The 19,616-nt window shown below is 33.0% G+C and overlaps 1 long non-coding RNA gene across 1 annotated transcript; it reads right to left on the reverse strand.

Moving 5' to 3' along the window:
- Nucleotides 1–13,279: 13,279 nt before the first annotated feature.
- Nucleotides 13,280–17,710, reverse strand: LOC143239350 (uncharacterized). The gene is made up of 2 exons (XR_013021142.1): nt 17,476–17,710; nt 13,280–13,784 (listed from the first exon to the last, which is right to left on the reverse strand). It is a non-coding gene; the product is annotated as an uncharacterized LOC143239350 (long non-coding RNA).
- Between the last annotated feature and the right edge of the window lie 1,906 nt (nt 17,711–19,616).

Here is a 19,616-nt window from a genome sequence, read left to right on the forward strand (position 1 = left end):
TTTCATCCAGCCACGCTTCTATCCAATTAGCAAACTTATCATCCGGACATATAGAGATAATAGTTTTTACAAGCCTTTAATGTGAATTATGAACTGACCTGAACAATTCTGCAATCAATTAGGTAGATAATGTTTTAAATAGATTTTATGTTAACAAGAAATATGTTATAAAGATATGTTCCACAGTAAAATATTTATATATTCTTCAACTCACTAACGAAAGTTATACATGGTATTAACTTTTACCACTTGGTACCAAAATATTTTACTTACTTTTGTTCCAACATTAGAAGTTAAATACTTTATTATTCGTGGTAGTTTTATCTAACATATCATGTACTCTCTCTGTCAGATTTTGCCGTAATTAAACTGTAATAAGAAACAAAAATAAGACCTTATCATTCAATGGAAACAATAGAGAAGAATTGAGCACATTTTTGTAATTATACCTAATACACAAACTGCAGTACAGTTTATCATCATATTTATGTACAAGGTCACTCTGGACAGAACAGTATTAGTTATGACAGTTTATATACAAGGTAAATCTGAACAGGACAGTGTTAGTTATGACAGTTTATATACAAGGTCACTCTGGACAGGACAGTGTTAGTTATGATATAGTTTATATACAAGGTCGCTCTGGACAGGACAGTGTTAGTTATGACACAGTTTATATACAAGATCACTCTGGACAGTACAATGTTTGTTATGACTGTTTATATACAAAGTAACTCTGGACAGAACAGTATTAGTTATGACACAGTTTATATACAAGGTAAATCTGAACAGGACAGTGTTAATTATGACACAGTTTATGTACAAGGTAACTCTGGACAGGACAGTGTTAATTATGACACAGTTTATGTACAAGGTAACTCTAAACAAGACAGTATTAGTTATGACTCAGTTTATATAATAGGAAACTCTGGACAGGACAGTGTTAGTTATGATAGAGTTTATGTACAAGGTAACTCTGGATGGTACAATGTTTGTTATGACACAGTTTATATACAAGGTAACTTTGGACAGTACAGTGTTAATTATGACACAGTTTATATACAAGGTAACTCTGGACAGGACAGTGTTAATTATGACACAGTTTATGTACAAGGTAACTCTGAATAAGACAGTATTAGTTATGACTCAGTTTATATAATAGGAAACTCTGGACAGAACAGTGTTAGTTATGACACAGTTTATGTACAAGGTAACTTTGGACAGTACAGTGTTAGTTATGACACAGTTTATACACAAGGTAACTCTGGACAGGACAGTGTTTATTATGACACAGTTTATTTACAAGGTAACTCTGAACAAGACAGTATTAGTTAACACTCAGTTTATATAATAGGAAACTCTGGACAGAACAGTGTTAGTTATTACAAAGTTTATGTACAAGGTAACTCTGGACAGGAGAGTGTTAGTTATGACACAGTTTATCTACAAGGTAACTCTGGATGGTACAATGTTAGTTATGACACAGTTTATATACAAGGTAACTCTGGACAGGACAGTGCTAGTTATGACACAGTTTATATACAAGGTAACTCTGGACAGGACAGTGTTAGTTATGACACAATTTATGTACAAGGTAACTCTGGACAGGTCAGTATTAGTTATTATACAGTTTATGTACAAGGTAACTCTGGATGGTACAATGTTTGTTATGACTCAGTTTATATAATAGGAAACTCTGGACAGGACAGTGTTAGTTATGACACAGTTTATGTACAAGGTAACTCTGGACAGGACAGTAATAATTATGATAGAGTTTATGTACAAGGTAACTTTGGACAGTACAGTGTTAATTATGACACAGTTTATATACAAGGTAACTCTGGACAGGACAGTGTTAATTATGACACAGTTTATGTACAAGGTAACTCTGAACAAGACAGTATTAGTTATGACTCAGTTTATATAATAGGAAACTCTGGACAGGACAGTGTTAGTTATGACACAGTTTATATACAAGGTAACTCTGGACAGGACAGTAATAATTATGATAGAGTTTATGTACAAGGTAACTCTGGATGGTACAATGTTAGTTATGACACAGTTTATATACTAGGAAACTCTGGACAGGACAGTGATAGGTATTACACAGTTTATTTACAAGGTAACTCTGGACAGGACAGTGTTAGTTATTACACAGTTTATATACAAGGAAAGCAAAATATTCTTCTTTAAAGGTCTTCATAGTCATCTAGATCCTTATCACCATCTTCCGCTTAAATTAGATTCTTCATAGAAACATAGACTGAAATGTAGCAGTTAATTAACTAAGAAACACATCCCGAATACCCTCAAGAGGTTTGACAAAGAACCCACTTTTTAGAAAATATAAGTTTATTGTAAAGTTTTGTCATTTCCTAGTAAAGTCGTCGGAAAAATTTCGCTGTCTTGAGACATTTGCAATAATTTCATAAATCTTATATGAAACAAATTAAATTGCCTATGTGTGGTTAATGATGTGTACAGTAAGATATGCGACACTAACACTATTAACGGCCTTTAGAAACATCTACACTTGATTTTGAAAATCATCGTTATTTAAATAATAATTATTTTTTACCATCAGAAATATAAGTCGGATGAGAAGTAAGAAACAGTAAATTCATCAATAAAGAAGTGAGTAAATCCAATATTTTCACCCTCAATACAGACAAAACACGTACTTTGATAAACTGTACAGATGTTAGTATTTTTTGGTGAAAGGATAAAAGTACATTCGAGTCCTTGTCAGTTAGATGACAAGAGACAAATTTCGAATGTACACTACAGCAAGAAGAGATATAATTATAGAAACCTTTACTTTGGTGATGAAAGTTATAAAAATAAAGAGTACAGAACAAATAAAGTTAGTAAAGATAAAACTGATTTAAATTTAATTAGAGGATATGTAAGAGAAAACTTAATCACACTATTAAAGAAAATGAAAGAAAATCCTGTAAAAGGCTGAATACACAAATGAACGTAAAATCTTTACGATATTTTTAAAGTAGTTATTCGATTTTCAATAGAAAAGGTTCGGAATGGCCAGGTGGGTTAAGGCGTTCGACTCGTAATCTGAAGTTCGAATCCCGATCACACCAAACATGCTCAACCTTTCAGGCGTGGGGGCGTTATAACGTGACGGTCAATCTCACTATTCGTTGGTAAAAGAGTAGCCCAAGAGTTGGCGGTGAGAGTTGGTGACTAGCTATCTTCCTTCTAGTCCTACACTGCTAAATTAGGGACGTCTAGCGCAGATAGCAATCGAGTAGCTTTAAGCGAAATTAAAAAAATATTCAATAGAAAACAAAGTACATCACAAAACCCACGCTACTGTTTTCTTCCAGAAATTTCTAGGTGTCTGCCAGATCGTGTCTGTTTTACAAAGATGTATAAATACTTTATCTGTGGGTGTTTTATAAGCTATGGATATAAAGTTTACCACAATTATAACAGCCATACAAATATATACATGACTCGAGCATACGAATCTGAACACCTCTGGAAACAGTAATATTATTTGAGATACCCACACGTCTTACATCTCTTGCTACACAGAGCTTTGTAGGATATAAGCTCTTTCGAAAATAGTAAAGGTAAACCCATAAGATACCAATGGATATCTGCCCTGTTCACCTGTGTGAATGTGTTACATTGCAAACAGACACCATCAATGTCAACTCTTTGACAAAATTATCCATTTTATTAGATTATTGCTCTGTATTTTTCCTGCTAGGTGGCTTAGGTTGCCGTGGTTATAACAAGGCAGGAAAGCAGTTTTTTTTTCTATTAAGATGGACACAACTTTTTTAGTATGGAAGATATAAAAATATTTGTTGCTAACAGGTGTTTTAAACTTGTAAATGTTGTTAATTTTAGAAGTCACACCAACAGTCCGCCTACAGGAAGCGATTATCATTATGGAAAACTGTACCAATTCTTTTTTTCGTATCTTAATCACAATTATGAAGTTAAGAAACTGCTGTATAAACATATAAAACACGTTGAACACACAAATATCTGTGTAATGGATGATAAGATTAGTTTTGTTTTTAAAAAGCACCAAATAATTGTTACTATAGTTTTTAAGAATCACAGATGAAATGATTAACAAAAGAAGGCTTGAAGGAATGTTAAATGGTAATGGAATTTTAACAGTACGCCCACATTTCACTTATAGCTGAAAATCGAATTTGTATTAAATAGAAGAAAAACATACACATAAAGTTATATGTTCACGAAATTGTGTCAGTAGAGTCATTCTTAAAAACATCTATGATGTTATTTATTTTGGTTGTAATAGTAGCAAAAGTAGAAACTTCGTCTGTATTTTGATACCATTTTAACATGACCAATAATGAAATAGGGGGAACGTCGAAATTTTAAATACTTTAATTTGATTGGTATTTGCATTTTTCTAGTCCAGCCTTTTCTAGAAATTTGTAGAAGTTTCTTGAGAGAAGTACACAACAATATTTCTTTTACGAAAATGCGCTAGAACATTCTTGACATTTCGAACTTGATTCATATAAAAACCGTGAGACAGTGATACAAGTAGAATATTTTAGTCACCTACAGTCAGAATGCTGTATGTTTCAAAAGATACAACTTTGATTAGCTATAACTAATCGGGAAACAACACAATTTGATAAGCAACATTTATAGATTTTTAACATTACAAACTGTTCAACTTCAGTTAATCAACTTTTACGTTATTATTACTTCGAAAATATTAAATATATTCGGCGGAAAAATTCAGCTTGTAAGGATGTGCAGCCTATCAAACTAGCTAGCTTAAACGAGGAGGGACAGTATTAACGTCTGTAAGTTTATAAAACTGTTGTATACAATCCATCATTTGTAATAAGTCTTAGTGATAACAGTTTTTATAAATTGTAATTTTTGTATTCAAATATATTTGTGTTAAAAAAATATTGTTTGTTTCAATCTTGTTGCAAAATATCATAAATTTAATACGTACTAAGATTCATTTAGCTTCTCTTTTCAAGTTCATATTTGTACTAATTTGAATCAGTAATGCGTAACGTAAGTAACGGAACAAAGAGGAGACTCGTCAAGGATAAAGAATAATACGAAACAAGTTGAATTTTATACACGCCATGTTCTAGAGATCTGATAGAAAAACGTATATATTAACTGCTTGTATGTGTTAAGAAATTTTTTTTTATCAAGCGGAGCGAACAATGTTTCGACCTTCTCATGCCATCGTCAGGTTCACAAAGAAAGAAAGAGGTAAATGACTGATAGCTGACCACATGTTTGAAGAGGGTTGTGTAATTGAGTGTAGGAATGTAGAGAGCGTGCTTAGATGTTTGATGTTTATTTTGGGCTTGAGATTTTGTACAAGTAAGGCTTCTTTAATTTTGAGTTTGTTTATGTTAGTTCCTTTATTTAGTAATTGAGTGTTTTTATGGTTATGTTGTTTTTATTTGAGTTGCAGTGTTCGAAAACGTGTGAAGGTGACTTTTTGTGTTCTTTTTTAAATACACTGCTGGCCAAAATCTTAAGTCCAATGAGCATAAAGAAAAATATGCATTTTGCTTTGTTAGACTCAACCACTTATTTGAGTAGAGCTTCGAAAGATAAAAATAAGAAAAGGAAAATTAAAAAAAACTTTTTTAGCATTTAATAGGGAAAATGTGAACACTATGAAATTAGCCTAAATACTAGCTGGTCAAAAGTTTAAGACCATACTGAAACGAAGCGTTAATCGGTAAACACGTAACGAAATTTAGCCATTTGTGTTCAAGCATTAGCGTTGTCAACATTTCCCACTGACATCTCCTGTGTTACACTGGGGAAAAAACATGGCAAAGGCTTAAAAGTTGACAGAGTTTGAACTTGGCGGAATTGTCGAGCTGCAAAAGCAAGGTCTCTCTCAACGTGCCATCGCTGGTGAGATTGATCGCAGTAAAACTGTTGTTGCAAATTTCTTAAAAGACCTTGAGGGATACGGAAGGAGAATTTCAAGTGGTCAGCCAAAGAAAATTTCGCCAACGTTGAGCAGGAGGATTCGACGGGTTTTCCAGCAACACACCAGCCGATCGTTGAACCAGATTAAGGCCCTTACGGACGCAAAATGCAGCTCAAAAACAATAACACGGCATTTACGAGAGAAAGGCTTCAAAAACCGTAAATGACTTCAAAGGCCACGCCTTCTTCCACACCACAAAACAGTTCAGTTAAATTTTGCTGAGAAGCAACAAACATGGGATGTAGAAAAATGGACAAAGGTTTTGTTCTCTGATGAGAAAAAAGAATTAACCTGGATGGTCTAGATGGCTTCAAACGTTACTGTCAAGATAAGGTTATCCCACCAGAGACATCTTCTATCACACAGTGGAGGAGGTTCCATCATGATCTGGGGTGCTTTCTCCTTTCATGGAATAATGGAGCTTCCATTATACAGCGGCGTAAAACAGCAGCTGGCCACAATGGCATGTTTGAGAGAGCATCCTTATTGACTGAATGCCCTCGCTTGTGTGGAAATGACTGGATCTTTCAGCAGGAAAACGTTAAAATCCATAATACCCGCAGGACAAAGGACTTTTTCATGGCGAATAACGCGATTCTTTTGGACAATCCAGTGTGTTCGCCCGAACTGAACCCCCATTGAAAATGTTTGGGGATGGATGGCAAGGGAAGTCTATAGAAATGGTCGTCAATTTCAAACAGTGCATGATCTTCGTGAAGCCATTTTCACCACTTGGAATAACATTCCAGCCAACCTTCTGCAAATGCTTCTATCGATCATGCCAAAGCGAATGTTTGAAGTTATTCGCAATGACGGCCGTGCAACTTGTTGGGCATTTCCTACCTTGTTTAGGACTTCTTTTTAGTATGGTCTTAAACATTTGACCAGCTAGTATTTAGGCTAATTTCATAGTGTTCACATTTTCCCTATTAAATCCTAAAAATGTTTTTTTTTCTTATTTTCATCTTTCGAAGCTCTACTCAAATAAGTGGTTGAGTCTAACAACTCAAAATGCATATTGTTTCTTTATGTTCATTGCCCTTAAGATTTTATCAAGCAGTGTATATATTTTTCTCTACAAATGGGTTTTCTCGTCATTAAGAAGATAGAAAAACAATTGACTTTGGTTACACATTGTACAAAATAAAGGTGCTGAAGAAGTTAAGGAAAATAGATACTTATTGTTATTTACATTTATGAGTATATTAATTACAGTTAGATTAGAGCTTAATGTGCAGAATCGATTGTTAGACACAGTTTTTAACATGGATTACCATGTTTATAAGACCTCAAAGACACTCCTTAATTATATCTCCGTCATAATTTTGTTTATGAAAAACGTGCTTAATGAAAGGAGAAGCTCTCTCATAAATGAAGTGAAATAACCTCGAATGTTTCCTTTTGTGAAGCCAAGGTTGCAATGATGTGGTTGATGAAACATAAAATACAAAGGTGTCATCACGAAAAGTATAATAAATAATCTTGGTATATGTTTGAAGGCTCATAAAAACGTAGTGAAGGTATTTTTGTTTGTTTCAGAATTTTATCGTAAATATAAGCAAGGACTTTGTGAGCTCAGCAGTCTTTTATTTTGAACTAGAGTAAAGACAGCTAGAAAAAGATATTCATTGCCAACTGTTTGACAAATATTGGAATTTTCTTGACCCTATTGTAGCGCATCCATTTTCTTAAAGTGTGATAGAAAGTTTTTGACAGCGGGACGCGAATAATGAACCCTACAGGTACGCTAAAACCAGGACGCGCTCTCTCAGTAAAGAAAGAAACGATAAATTAAATAATCGAACTCCGGTTTTGTATTAGTCAACTAAGAAAGTGCACTTCACGAAAGCGCGAGAACATTATGTTAACCTTGACTTTTTGTCTGCTGTGAATTATACATTTGTGGTGAAATTTTGAAAAGTTTCTAAGGTCAAGACAAATAAAATGGGAAAAAAGAACTTCATTTCTAGGTTCTTGTTGTTTGATTAGTTCTGAAAAATGATTTTTTCTACAATATATTCTATAATTTACATAAATACCTACATACATTTATAGCACTGTTTCACTTATGTAAAAGGATGAGCAACTATTACAATGTATTTTTGTACTGTTTTATGTTTTATCAACGTGCGTTTAATTTCTAGTTCACAGATGAAAAACGAATCTAGGTGTTACATTCAGGTTATATATATTTATGCCGGTTTTTTTCAAAATCGATGATAGAAGTACACTAATATTTTCTTGACGCAAGTAATTTGTTTTTCTTTAGTTTGGAAAAATTTTAGCTTTGTTTTTTTGGTTAACAAACTTTGTCTGTGTTTTTTTAATGTATTTACAGTTTCTATAACTACTTTAGTAGCGAACTGGTTAACGTTAGTGAAACATTCACTTTAATGCATAGCTTCTTTATCGATATTTTCTGTTCTGTACATTGTGTATTCTTAGTTTTGAGTTCCTTTTAGTGTGTCTAGCTTCTGGTGGATAACATGATTAGAAAATCAGTTTATGTAATTTCCGTTGTGTGTATTATTTCTATGAATTTTAGTGGTGAAACCTTGGGAGGGGGTCGTGTGATGCTAACGTTTGAAAAATTAATCGTATCGTTGTTTTCGTTTCCCTCTGTAAAATGTTTGAATTTCTGTAGATTGTTTGTGCGTTAGAGAAATTTCATCGTCAGTCCAGTTCTTGAGCTAAATCGGCTTCGCATACTAGTGGTCAGTTTCGGAAGACTAAATCGGTGTACCTAAGGTATGTCATACTGCAGATTTCGTTCGATGCGACATATCTAAAACTATTAGTGACTGGTATCTTATCAGTTTCGCAATAAATTCAGTTGTTCACAGCAGTGTAGAAAGTAAGCTAGTCGTTGTATGTGGAGTTACACAATCAGCGACTTTAAGTTTCAAAACTAACCTTTTGTACACGTTGGTCGGTAACTGTGAACAGATATAGGCCTTCTCAGGATAGACAGAGGTTTATCCTGTCATCACTTACGGATGTGTGACAGCCAGAGATTGTAGTATTCTAATTAGTCGAAATGCAATCTACTCTTTCTATTGTTTTCTATAATTATTGTCCAGTTTCGTAAAGTTCGCACACTTTTCACAGTCATGGAAGGTTTACGACACATATAGATGACAAGTCTATTAAAAATTCTCGAAGTGAACATGTACTGGTAGTTATTGAATAATCCACAAATATCAGTGAAATAGTGATGAATGCTCTCTGGATGTGTTATAAGAATGACAGTCAACACAATAATTAGAGTCAAAGCTGAATGAAGTCTTTGTGACGGCGGATGCTGCTGACTGCCTGCCTTTCATCTAGTTAGTACTTTAAAATTACAGACAGATTTGCCTGAATCCAAAAAAATATCTGTTTTGATCAGTTGCAAATAAAAATTTGGAGTTTTTATATACTGTTATTTAATTTTAATTGACCGTTAGAGTATACTTGGCTATTATCAAAAGTACCCACATCACTTCTTTATATGGTAGCAAAATTATTTACATATTTTATAAGAAACATATTACGGAAACACCGAATCAACAAAAGTAAGGCTAAGGAATCTTGACTGTGGGATCTTACATCAACAACGCCTCATATACGAGATATTATACTCTCAGTAGGACTAAGATCCAAAGTAAGTCATACAACATGTACATGATTTGTTTTTCTGTTACTGTGGTATTCTTTAATTATGTTATAAGCAATCTCAATAAGCTGTAGGGAAGCGTGATGAAATGTTTTACAAGAATGTAAAAGGAACTGACGCAAGAAAAACAGAAGCAAACCCAGTAAACAATTTTAAACACGATATTTATTCACACAATGTATGTCCGTGTTTTTATTAAACTTCCTGGCTGCCAGAGCAGGTAGGAATCATGTATGAATTGGTAGTTTTTTAATTAGTTTCGATACATACTTTTTACAGTATACACTTTTATACTATTTTTTTCTGCATTTGCTTTTACTGTGTAACATTCTCTGTTACATATTTTTCTAAATGTAGTTACAATATCTTTTGTAATTCAGATGTATTTCATCAGTACTATTCTTTTGTCATAAACAAAAGTTATATGATACAAATATTGTCCTGTTACACTTTTAGAATTCTTTGTCATGTTTTTTATCATGCCATCATCAAGTGAAGCTAAATTATATCATTCCAAGGGTTAGTATGAGTTAGGAGATTTACTTCATTACTATGAAATGGGAATGATCGTTGATGTAGTAGCTACTATAAAGAATATAGAACAGTGCACTATGTTCATAGTTTAATCTAACAGTGCAGTACACTTATTATCCTTGATCTCATCTCTCGCTTGTGAAGACGTTTGAATTGCAGGAAAGGTTCTGTTCCAATAAAATTTAATCTCTCGCTTGTGAAGACGTTTGAATTGCATCTTGCCTTCTACGTGATCTAAGTGGGTTGTAGTTGAATGCAGACTTGGTCTTCGTGTTTTCGTTAACATTCATTTGTTCTAATTTCACATTAATATTAGCTTGCTTTTATTGTACTATCTATGTTTGAAATTACACAAAACATTTATGTACTTGTGTTTTGAAGATACTTATAACAGTGTTGAGCATCAGTGTACTTGAATATCACCATTTAAGGTCATTCTAAGGCTTAGTTAAATAATTGATTGCTACTTCAGTTGGGGTACTTTTAAACATAGTATATCATACTGAATACAATTTAATTTCGGTCAGTAAAATAATTTCATACATTATACACACAAACAGGTAAGTAACATTCACAGAATAAAATGATATTCATGTTTTGTTTTTTGTTTGTAATTTCTTTAGGAATCTCAAGAATTTTAACATTGTAGTGATAACAGATGATGCTTTCAGAAAATATTCACAAAACCCATTAAGATGATGATGTTATTTTGATTTATAAAAAGTAAATTAATAATTTGTGTTATTTAACGTAAGAATCATTGGATATTTATCTAGTAAAGTATGATGACCAAATAAACAGGTTACGAGACAGAAGGTACGAAATGCTATATGTATATTTTTTTACATACTTTCAATAACTGTATGTATACTTGTATACTTAATGTGACATATTTTATATGACAGTTTAATACTGTCTTAATAGTGAATTCCAGATATTTTTACTGTCAATCTTCTTGTCTCATTTAGTACCAGTTCTATTTATCAATCTTTTCACCTAATGTAGTACCTGCTTTCTTTGTCAGTCCCCTGTACGTGGTGAGGGGACCTCCCAGGAAAGGTTCTGTTCTTTCAGTTTATCTCATTTGGGATCTAAACATCTGCTCACGTGTTTGCCGTCCGTGGCGACCCGTGGATGGGAGGAGAGGATCCTGGTGGTTTAAGAGTTCAATCCTAACACCCAACTTTGGCCTTGAAATTCTGGAGACGTTCGGCTTTGAGGTGGCTCCCCTTGAGCCAATCGGCTGGTCCACTTGGGCTAGGGTCAACCAATACCAATGTTGGATTGGTTACAGTTTTTAATTCATCGTTTTCTTTTATCTGGAACTGTTGCACTAGTGTGTAGTCTGTGTAACTCTCAGGTCACAATAAGCCACATTTTACTTTCTTGCCGTCGTTACGACTCACAACGACGGCACCATTTTAAACATGTTCTGTCCTGAGGTTTGTCCATAACGTTAGACAGAGTTATTGGTGATGGTAACACTGTCCATCTTGGTAATGTTTTTAGTTTTTTAAAGGCCATTAATCTTTTAAATGTATACATTAGACCTTTTTTAATGTGATTCTCTTTTAAGAATCAAAGTCCATCTAGCTCGATTTGAAATTAGAAAATGGCCATAAAGTTAAATAACTAGAAAGGTGACTGATGCTGCTGTTTGAACTACCCGTTAGCCATCCTGGCGACTTATTATAATTTTGCTGCACGTTTTTTAAAACCTTTTTATTACTTTCCTTTTTGAAAATGGCCATAACGTCAAATAACTCGGATCCAGGACTGGAAAGACCAACTTCAGGTGACTGACAGTAGTTTTTCTCACCTGATTCAGAACCAGATTTCTTTAATTTAAACCACACTGTCTTCTAAAGTACTTGAGTTGTTTATTGGCACACTTGTTCCAACTGTGAACCAGTTTTCTTTATCAATCTTTTTACCAGTTACTCTATCAGTTTTGTCTATTGATACAGTATTAAATTTTTGTCACTCTTTTTGCTTGATTGAGTAACAGGTTTGTGTCAATATTTTATACCTTATTTACCACCAGTTTTCTATCATGCTGTTCTCTGAAGTATTAAAATTCTTAAATGTCAGTCTTGTCAACCGATCGTATGACAGTTTTATTAAAAAGTCATCTACTCTCTCTTATAAAGTAATTATTTCTTTCATTGTCAATATTAACTAACTAACTCAATATCAGGTTTACTCTGGTTGTTATGATGTAAATGCTAGCAATGTGTGATTATAATTAATTATACTTACCATAAGACATTAGGAATAGGTCTGTTACATTTTTAAACACTACATGCTGTATCTAGTTTCAAGAATTAGATGAATATATCATAATAGTATTTCAACCATACTGTGTTCACCATGTATGTCACTAAATGTTTACTTTTTGAAGAACACTTCTCATTTTTTTCAGAAGCTCCACACTTGTTGAATGTTAACATTACTAGTGTTTATACAGTATTTTTATATAGAGTGAAAGACTTAAAAACTTGTAGTATCCTTCACAACAATTCCCACTTAACGTATGTGCTGAAGCTAATATTTGATTAATGGAACTGGTTTTAAACTTGAATTACTTAAGTGTTAACAATATATACAAGTTGAAGTTATGGAACCCTAATTGATACTTCAGATATTTAACCACTTCTTCGCAGTATTTTAGAGTACAGATAATCAAGTGATGCAAGACATGGTGCACTAATTTATAGATCAGATATTTAACCAGTTTCATTATAGTGGTTAACACACAAAATACAATTTTCTCTTGGCTATTGTAAACGAAAAACATGTATAGATTTAGCTATCTCAACATGGGTTTGGTTGACTTTCCACATTACATCTTTGTGTTTATTTGTTTATAGTTTTGATACTACTAACTGTTAATGCAGTAACTATATCTTCAAGAAACTTAACAGACTTTCAGTAAACATTATAAGTGTTTCACATAAAAAAAGAAAATATTTTAGTAACATATTTGTAATAAACTAAAAACAATTTTTCTGTGAATATATTGAGTACTTTTGTCACTAGGCTGTGTGGAAAGTGATGTGAATGTTAGGATTAAAAATAATCTTCTTCATCTGAAAATCTCAACTTTTATTTTACTTTATCTCCAAAACCTCTTAAATACAACTGTTTGTTTTTAGCAAAACTATATTTTATCTATTATTTTCTCTATACAACGTTGGTCAATTTGAACTACCTCCTGACAACCAAAAAATTGTGATAATTAAAGTAAATTTTCTAATATTATTATTGAATGTTCTTGGAGAACGTGTTCAAATGTAATACTTTTGTGGCGATTGTGTTTAAAGGTATCTACTTTGTTAGCCCTTTTACATCTTGTAACTCAAGGTGTACATGTCACAATGTTTTACAGAGTTATGTTTAAATTTTAAATCAACGACTTCATTATCAATATACACAAATAAACTTGGTATAAAAACATAGTTAGCGAACACAATTTTAATATTGTATTAGTTTTAAGTTCTTGTTCTTAAAAATAAGTATTTAAAAAATCATAAATTTCCCTGGTATTAGAATTCTGACAATTGATCTCTCGGTCTTTCCTCTTCTCTAATTCGTTGAACATCCCTTCAAAAGACAAGAAAGTTATTATAAAATCCAACACAAAATTTTGTACAATACATTTATTACAATATAAAAAATACAATTTAAACTTTTCTTAATTTATTATTTTACAATATTAATCTAAAAACATAGTATATATAAATACATAGATAAATACTATTTACAACAAAAATGTCATTCATAGTTCTTATGTATGTATCTCAGAACGGCTGGTATGGGTATTAACACATTTATTGATAAGCAGAGAACAACATTTAGACCTTTTTTAGTCATCTTCAGGTTGACAAAAAGAGTTTGCAACTCATTGTTGAAAGAAACGTGCCACAGGGACGAGAGTATAAACGAATACGGGATTGTAGAGGGCAATGCAATTGGATGTTAGGTGATTGATTGATATAGGTATGAAGGAGTTCGTTTACATTAGTTTAATTTTGGTTTTAGATTTTGTATCAGTAGGGTTTTTTTATTTTGCATTTGTTTTTATTTATATTTGTTTCCCTACTTAGTATCTGGGAGTTTTCTATGGTTTGTTGTGTATATTTGATTTGCAGTGTTCAAAAACATATGAAGGTGTTTTTTTTGTTCTTCTTTGAATCTAGTTTCCATTTTTCTGTTTGTTTCTCCAATATAGAAGTCGTGGTAGTTGTTGCATTGTATTTGATAAATTATGTTGGTGTTGTGTTTGCCAGTGTAGTTTTTACATAGTATGGACTTTAGTTTTGCACCTGGTTTTCGAATAAATTTAGTGTTTACTAGAATGTTGTGTTTTGTTATCAGTTTTTTTCCAAATGTTGGTTATTTTTTCGCTGATGTCGGGAACATATGGTATGCAGCAATATATGGTTTTGTAGCTTGTTGTATCTTGGGATTTATTGTTGTTTGTTTGTTTGTTGTTGGTATAGGTGTGTGTGTTTTTATTTTTTTCCACGTTTTTTTGAGAATATTGTTTGATGGTGATGAAGTGCTTTTATTTTGTTAATTGTATCGGGTGAGCATATTTTTGTGGCTATGCTTATTTAGTTTCTTAATATATTGAGTTTCTGTTTTGTTTCATTTTTGAGTCCCAGGAATGTATAATCCAGTATGGATGATTTTTCTGTGGATTGGTCTTGAATTGTGTGTCAGTTCTAGTTATGTTGAGGTTAATAAATGCGATTTGGTTAGTTTTTTCCTGTTCATGGATGAACTTAATGTTGGAATGTATCGAGTTAACGTTATTGAAGAACTTAGTGTGTGTTCTGTGGATATGAATCCAGCAATGGTATCATCAACATACCTGTACTAGCATAGTGGTTGGTGTAAGGCTGAATTCATCACTTGTGATTCAATTTGTGTCATAAAAATATTGTCTAGAACTGTTAACACGGAATTCCCATACTTAAGCCATTTATTTGACGGTAGTTCTTGTTATTGAACATAAAGTTAGTTTTGGTGGAAGTTAATTACATAAGGGTTGTAAATTGGTTGCTTGGGGTGTGCATCAATCCCATACTCATTTATACTCTCATCTCTAAGACGTGTCTAGCAACAATTAGTTGCAAACTCACTTTGTAAACCTGAAAATGACCTAGGAAGGTCGAAACGTTATTTTCTGCTTATCAATAAAAGTGTTAATACCCATACCAGCTGTTCAGAGATACATTTTTTATTTCAAGTGCGTTTCTCGTCATCAAAAGTTATTATATATATTTTCACTTATCTTTCCGATTGACACAAGGTAGAGTTGTCAACCGTATTTTATTCTTTTTCATTATTAAGTTGTTTATTTTCATGATGTTTTTTTCTTTCACACTGACTCCATCAATCTCTAAAATTTCATCACCAGGATCAAGAATCCGAGCGAGTGAAATCAATGTTTGATAATCTCGCATTCTTGTTACGAACACTCCTGAAACTATTAATATAATATATATACCTGAATCGTAAGATCTTTGTAGTGATTTTTCTTTGTTAGTGCGTCTATCTACCTGACTAAAATTTATCTAATAATATCTAAGTTGCTTTGTTGAACGATGTTGGTGAGGTTAGACAAGAATACAAAATAGCTTGAAAAAAATATTGTCTCTAGAAGGAGACAAAATGCTCTAAGATTTAGATTGCGTAAACCAATTAAAATCCTTCTTCTATTAAATTTTCTTATTGTCGTTAATGATTCGACATTTACGGTTGGTTAAACTGCTGTTTTTTTTCTTAATACTCTTTATCATTTTCTATAAGTAGGATTTCCCAATCTGGTTATGCTTTAAAAGTGACAGTCAAATACTACTTATTCTGTCAGCAATGAGTTGGTGGTGGATGATATTCAGTAACTAACTTCCTTAATTTAATTAATTAATTAATCTGTTACGACAATTTGGTGTAAATCACTGTGTGTGTGTTTAGTCTTACCAAGTGTTTGTCTGCACTCTGGCCACCATGACAATTATACAAACTTTATTTTTCAAACCTCAAAAGAGTAAAACTAATAAAGTAAAATTTAAAAACGTTAAGATAAAATCGTTTTAGTTACGATGAAAAAAAAACATCTATATATGATTTCAAAAGAAATCAATTATTTGGATAATTTTTACTTTCCCCTGAAATAAAATAAAATAAAAAATGCTGATTTCTACAAGAATTAAATAGCGACTGAACTAGTTTTACCTTGACATCTAGTAAGGAATCTTCTAAACTAAATAATTAAATTAAAAATACAATAACATGCAACTTCACAATGAAGTAAATGCTGATTTTTGATGAAGAAATCGTTGCGACCTTTCATGGTGCTACACGCTAGTACAGCGGTATGTCTATGAATTTACAATGCTAAAATTAGGGGTTTCATTCCCTCGGTGGACTCAGCAGAGAGCCCGATGTGGCTTTGTTATGAGAAAACACACGCGCGACCGTTGGTGAGGCATCATCATTAGTTCTAAATTGTTGTTATTGTAATTAACAGTTACCGTATTTTCTGCAGGATTATGCTATAAAAATAACCATGATAACTTTGTTTTTCCTATAATGAATAAACATGAAAATAATTAATTGAACACATAATACTTCCATCTTTGGTTAGATTTGCACTCACGAAAGATATTAATAAACTAGATGATTGGTAAAGGATCCTCTAACGTGTTTTGTTTCAAGAACATATAGAAACAAAATGAAGGATAACAAAAAAAGGATAACTATGAAAATTGAGCCAAACTCAAAATTCTCAAACATTTTCTCGCAATGAAAGAAGATTAATTGGATGTGTTTAAACTACAACCTCACCATGTTTATCGATATTGTTTGACAAGGTTAAAACTGAGTAAACCATCAAACAGAAGTCCTCTTGTTTAACGGCATGTTTACAATTTGTTATATGTAAAACTAAGTGGAAATTTAAGATCTTATGAATACATGTTGAGTTTCAGACTTTATTCTTAAAGTACCTTTCTGGTCAGTAATCAAATAGAAAGCCTAGTTGGGCAGTGTGAAGACGAAGTTAGTCGAATGTACGTGGAGGTGCCTGACAACATGGAAGAGCTGAGAAACAATAAGCCGTTTACCTACTTCTATAACTTCACTAGACAGAACAAAGAAAGATGAAGCCGGCAGCTGCCAGTCAGATCACGTATTAAAACTTGCTTTTTATAATGCAATGATTACTTTGAGTACTTGCAATATTAAAATTTGCTATCCTATTTAAACCATAAAATATGGAACTTACGAATTGTGACACCCGGAGTTAGTTTGGATGATCGGATCTTCTTTGATTGTTCTCCTCTTTATATACGTCATACATGTTTATGGCTGAAGGAATTTAGGAGACCATCCTTGATCTGCTTTTTGAGTGATGACATTTTGCCCTTTGAGTTGTTATAGGGACAAAGTCACTGAAATAGAAGCAACAATTACAAATAATCAATTTGTCGTAGTACATTTAACAAAAGTGAAGTGTATGAGAGAAGAACAATATTTAGTATGAATAGTGTTTTAACAACTACAAGATCTGCCGTATCTAGTCAAACTGTATAGTTCTGGTATTACACGAAAGACCTCGATAACTTTTGGTATAGCAGACGTAATGATGTTTACATATTCTTCTGTACTTTAATTCACAAGTTACCATAGTAACTGTATATAGAATAAAAAATGGCTGAAATAGTGCATAGGGAAAAACGATAGTTGATGTTCGTCAAATAAATTAAACGTGCTTGAATATTTATATGGTGGCATAGATATCGACTAAATTTGGTATGGTTATTTGAGGGTCACGTAAAATATATTTACCAAATTTCTCTCCTTGATTCAAAAATACAAGAATTAAGGGCCCAAAAGAAAAATGATAAGTGAGAACAACTCTAGAAGGTGTTGAAAATAAAGATAATATATGACAGGTAGCGTTTAACTAGCATAGCGGAAAAGGAGCAAAGTTTTGTTTTGTTTGTGCTTTAATTTCGCACAAAGCTACTGGAGGGCTATCTGTGTTATGAAAAATGAAAAATGCTGATTTATACATAATTAAATAGCATCTAAACTAACTTTCACATCTAGTAATGAATATGCTATACTAAATAATTAAATTCAAAATACAATAACAACTTCTACACAAGGTAGATTATGAATTTTAATAATTACATCGTATCAACCTTTGGTATGACATCATCATCAGTTCACAACATTTATTATTGTAATTTAAAATTAACAGTTACCTTACTTTTATTAAAGGTCAGAACCTTACAATATATTATCTTAATCCCTAGCTCTTCTACCGACATACCATTTTATGCTAGAAATTTCTAACAAAATTTTTTAGCCTCTCTAATAACTTGAGCACTGACATTAAACCTTGAAATAATATAAACATCGTATGACCTAACCCTAAATGCCCAACAAGAGGTCTCAGTAGAGTTGCACGGTCGTCATTGCGAATAACTTCAAACATTCGCTTTGGCATGGTCGATATAAGCATTTGCAGAAGGCTGGCTCGAATGTTATTCCAAGTGGTGAAGATGGCTTCATGAAGATCATGCACTGTTTGGAATTGACGTCCATCATTTCTATAGACTTCCCTTGCCATCCACCCCCCAACATTTTCAATGGGGTTCAGTTCGGGCGAACACGCTGGATGGTCCAAAAGAAACACGTTATTCGCCATGAAAAAGTCCTTTCTCCTGCGAGTATTGTGTATTTTAACGTTGTCCTGCTGAAAGATCCAATCGTTTCCACACAAGCGAGGGCATTCAGTCAATAAGGATGCTCCCTCAAACATGCCAATGTGGCAAGCTGCTGTTTGACGCCCCTGTATAACCTGAATCTCCATTGTTCTATGGAAGGAGAAAGCACCCGAGATCATGATGGAACCTCCTCCACTGTGTCATGTAGAAAATGTCTCTAGTGGGATATCCTTATCGTGCCAATTACGTTGAAACCCATCTGGGCCATCGAGGTTAAAATTTTTCTCATCAGAGAACAAAACCTTCGTCCACTTTTCTACGTCCCGTGTTGGTGCTTCTCAGCAAAGTTTAACCGATGTGTTTCATAGTGTGGAAGGAGGCGTGGCCGTTGAAGACGTTTAAAGTTTTTAAAACATTTCTCTCATAGATGTTGTCTTATTGTTCTTGAGCTGCATTCTGCATCAGTAAGGGCCTTAATCTGGTTCGACACTTGGCTGATGTTTTGCTGTACAACCCATCGAATCCTCCTGCTCAACGCCAACGAAATTTTCTTGGGCCGATCACTTTAAATTATCGTTCCGTATCCCTCAGCGTATTTTAAGAAATTTGTAACAGCAGTTTAACTATACCCAATCTTATCAGTGATGGCACATTGATAGAGACCTTGCTTTTGCAGTTCGACAATCCTGTC

This window comes from Tachypleus tridentatus, chromosome 13 (genome assembly GCF_004210375.1).
Source record: "Tachypleus tridentatus isolate NWPU-2018 chromosome 13, ASM421037v1, whole genome shotgun sequence".
NCBI classification, from domain to species: Eukaryota; Metazoa; Arthropoda; class Merostomata; order Xiphosura; family Limulidae; genus Tachypleus; species Tachypleus tridentatus.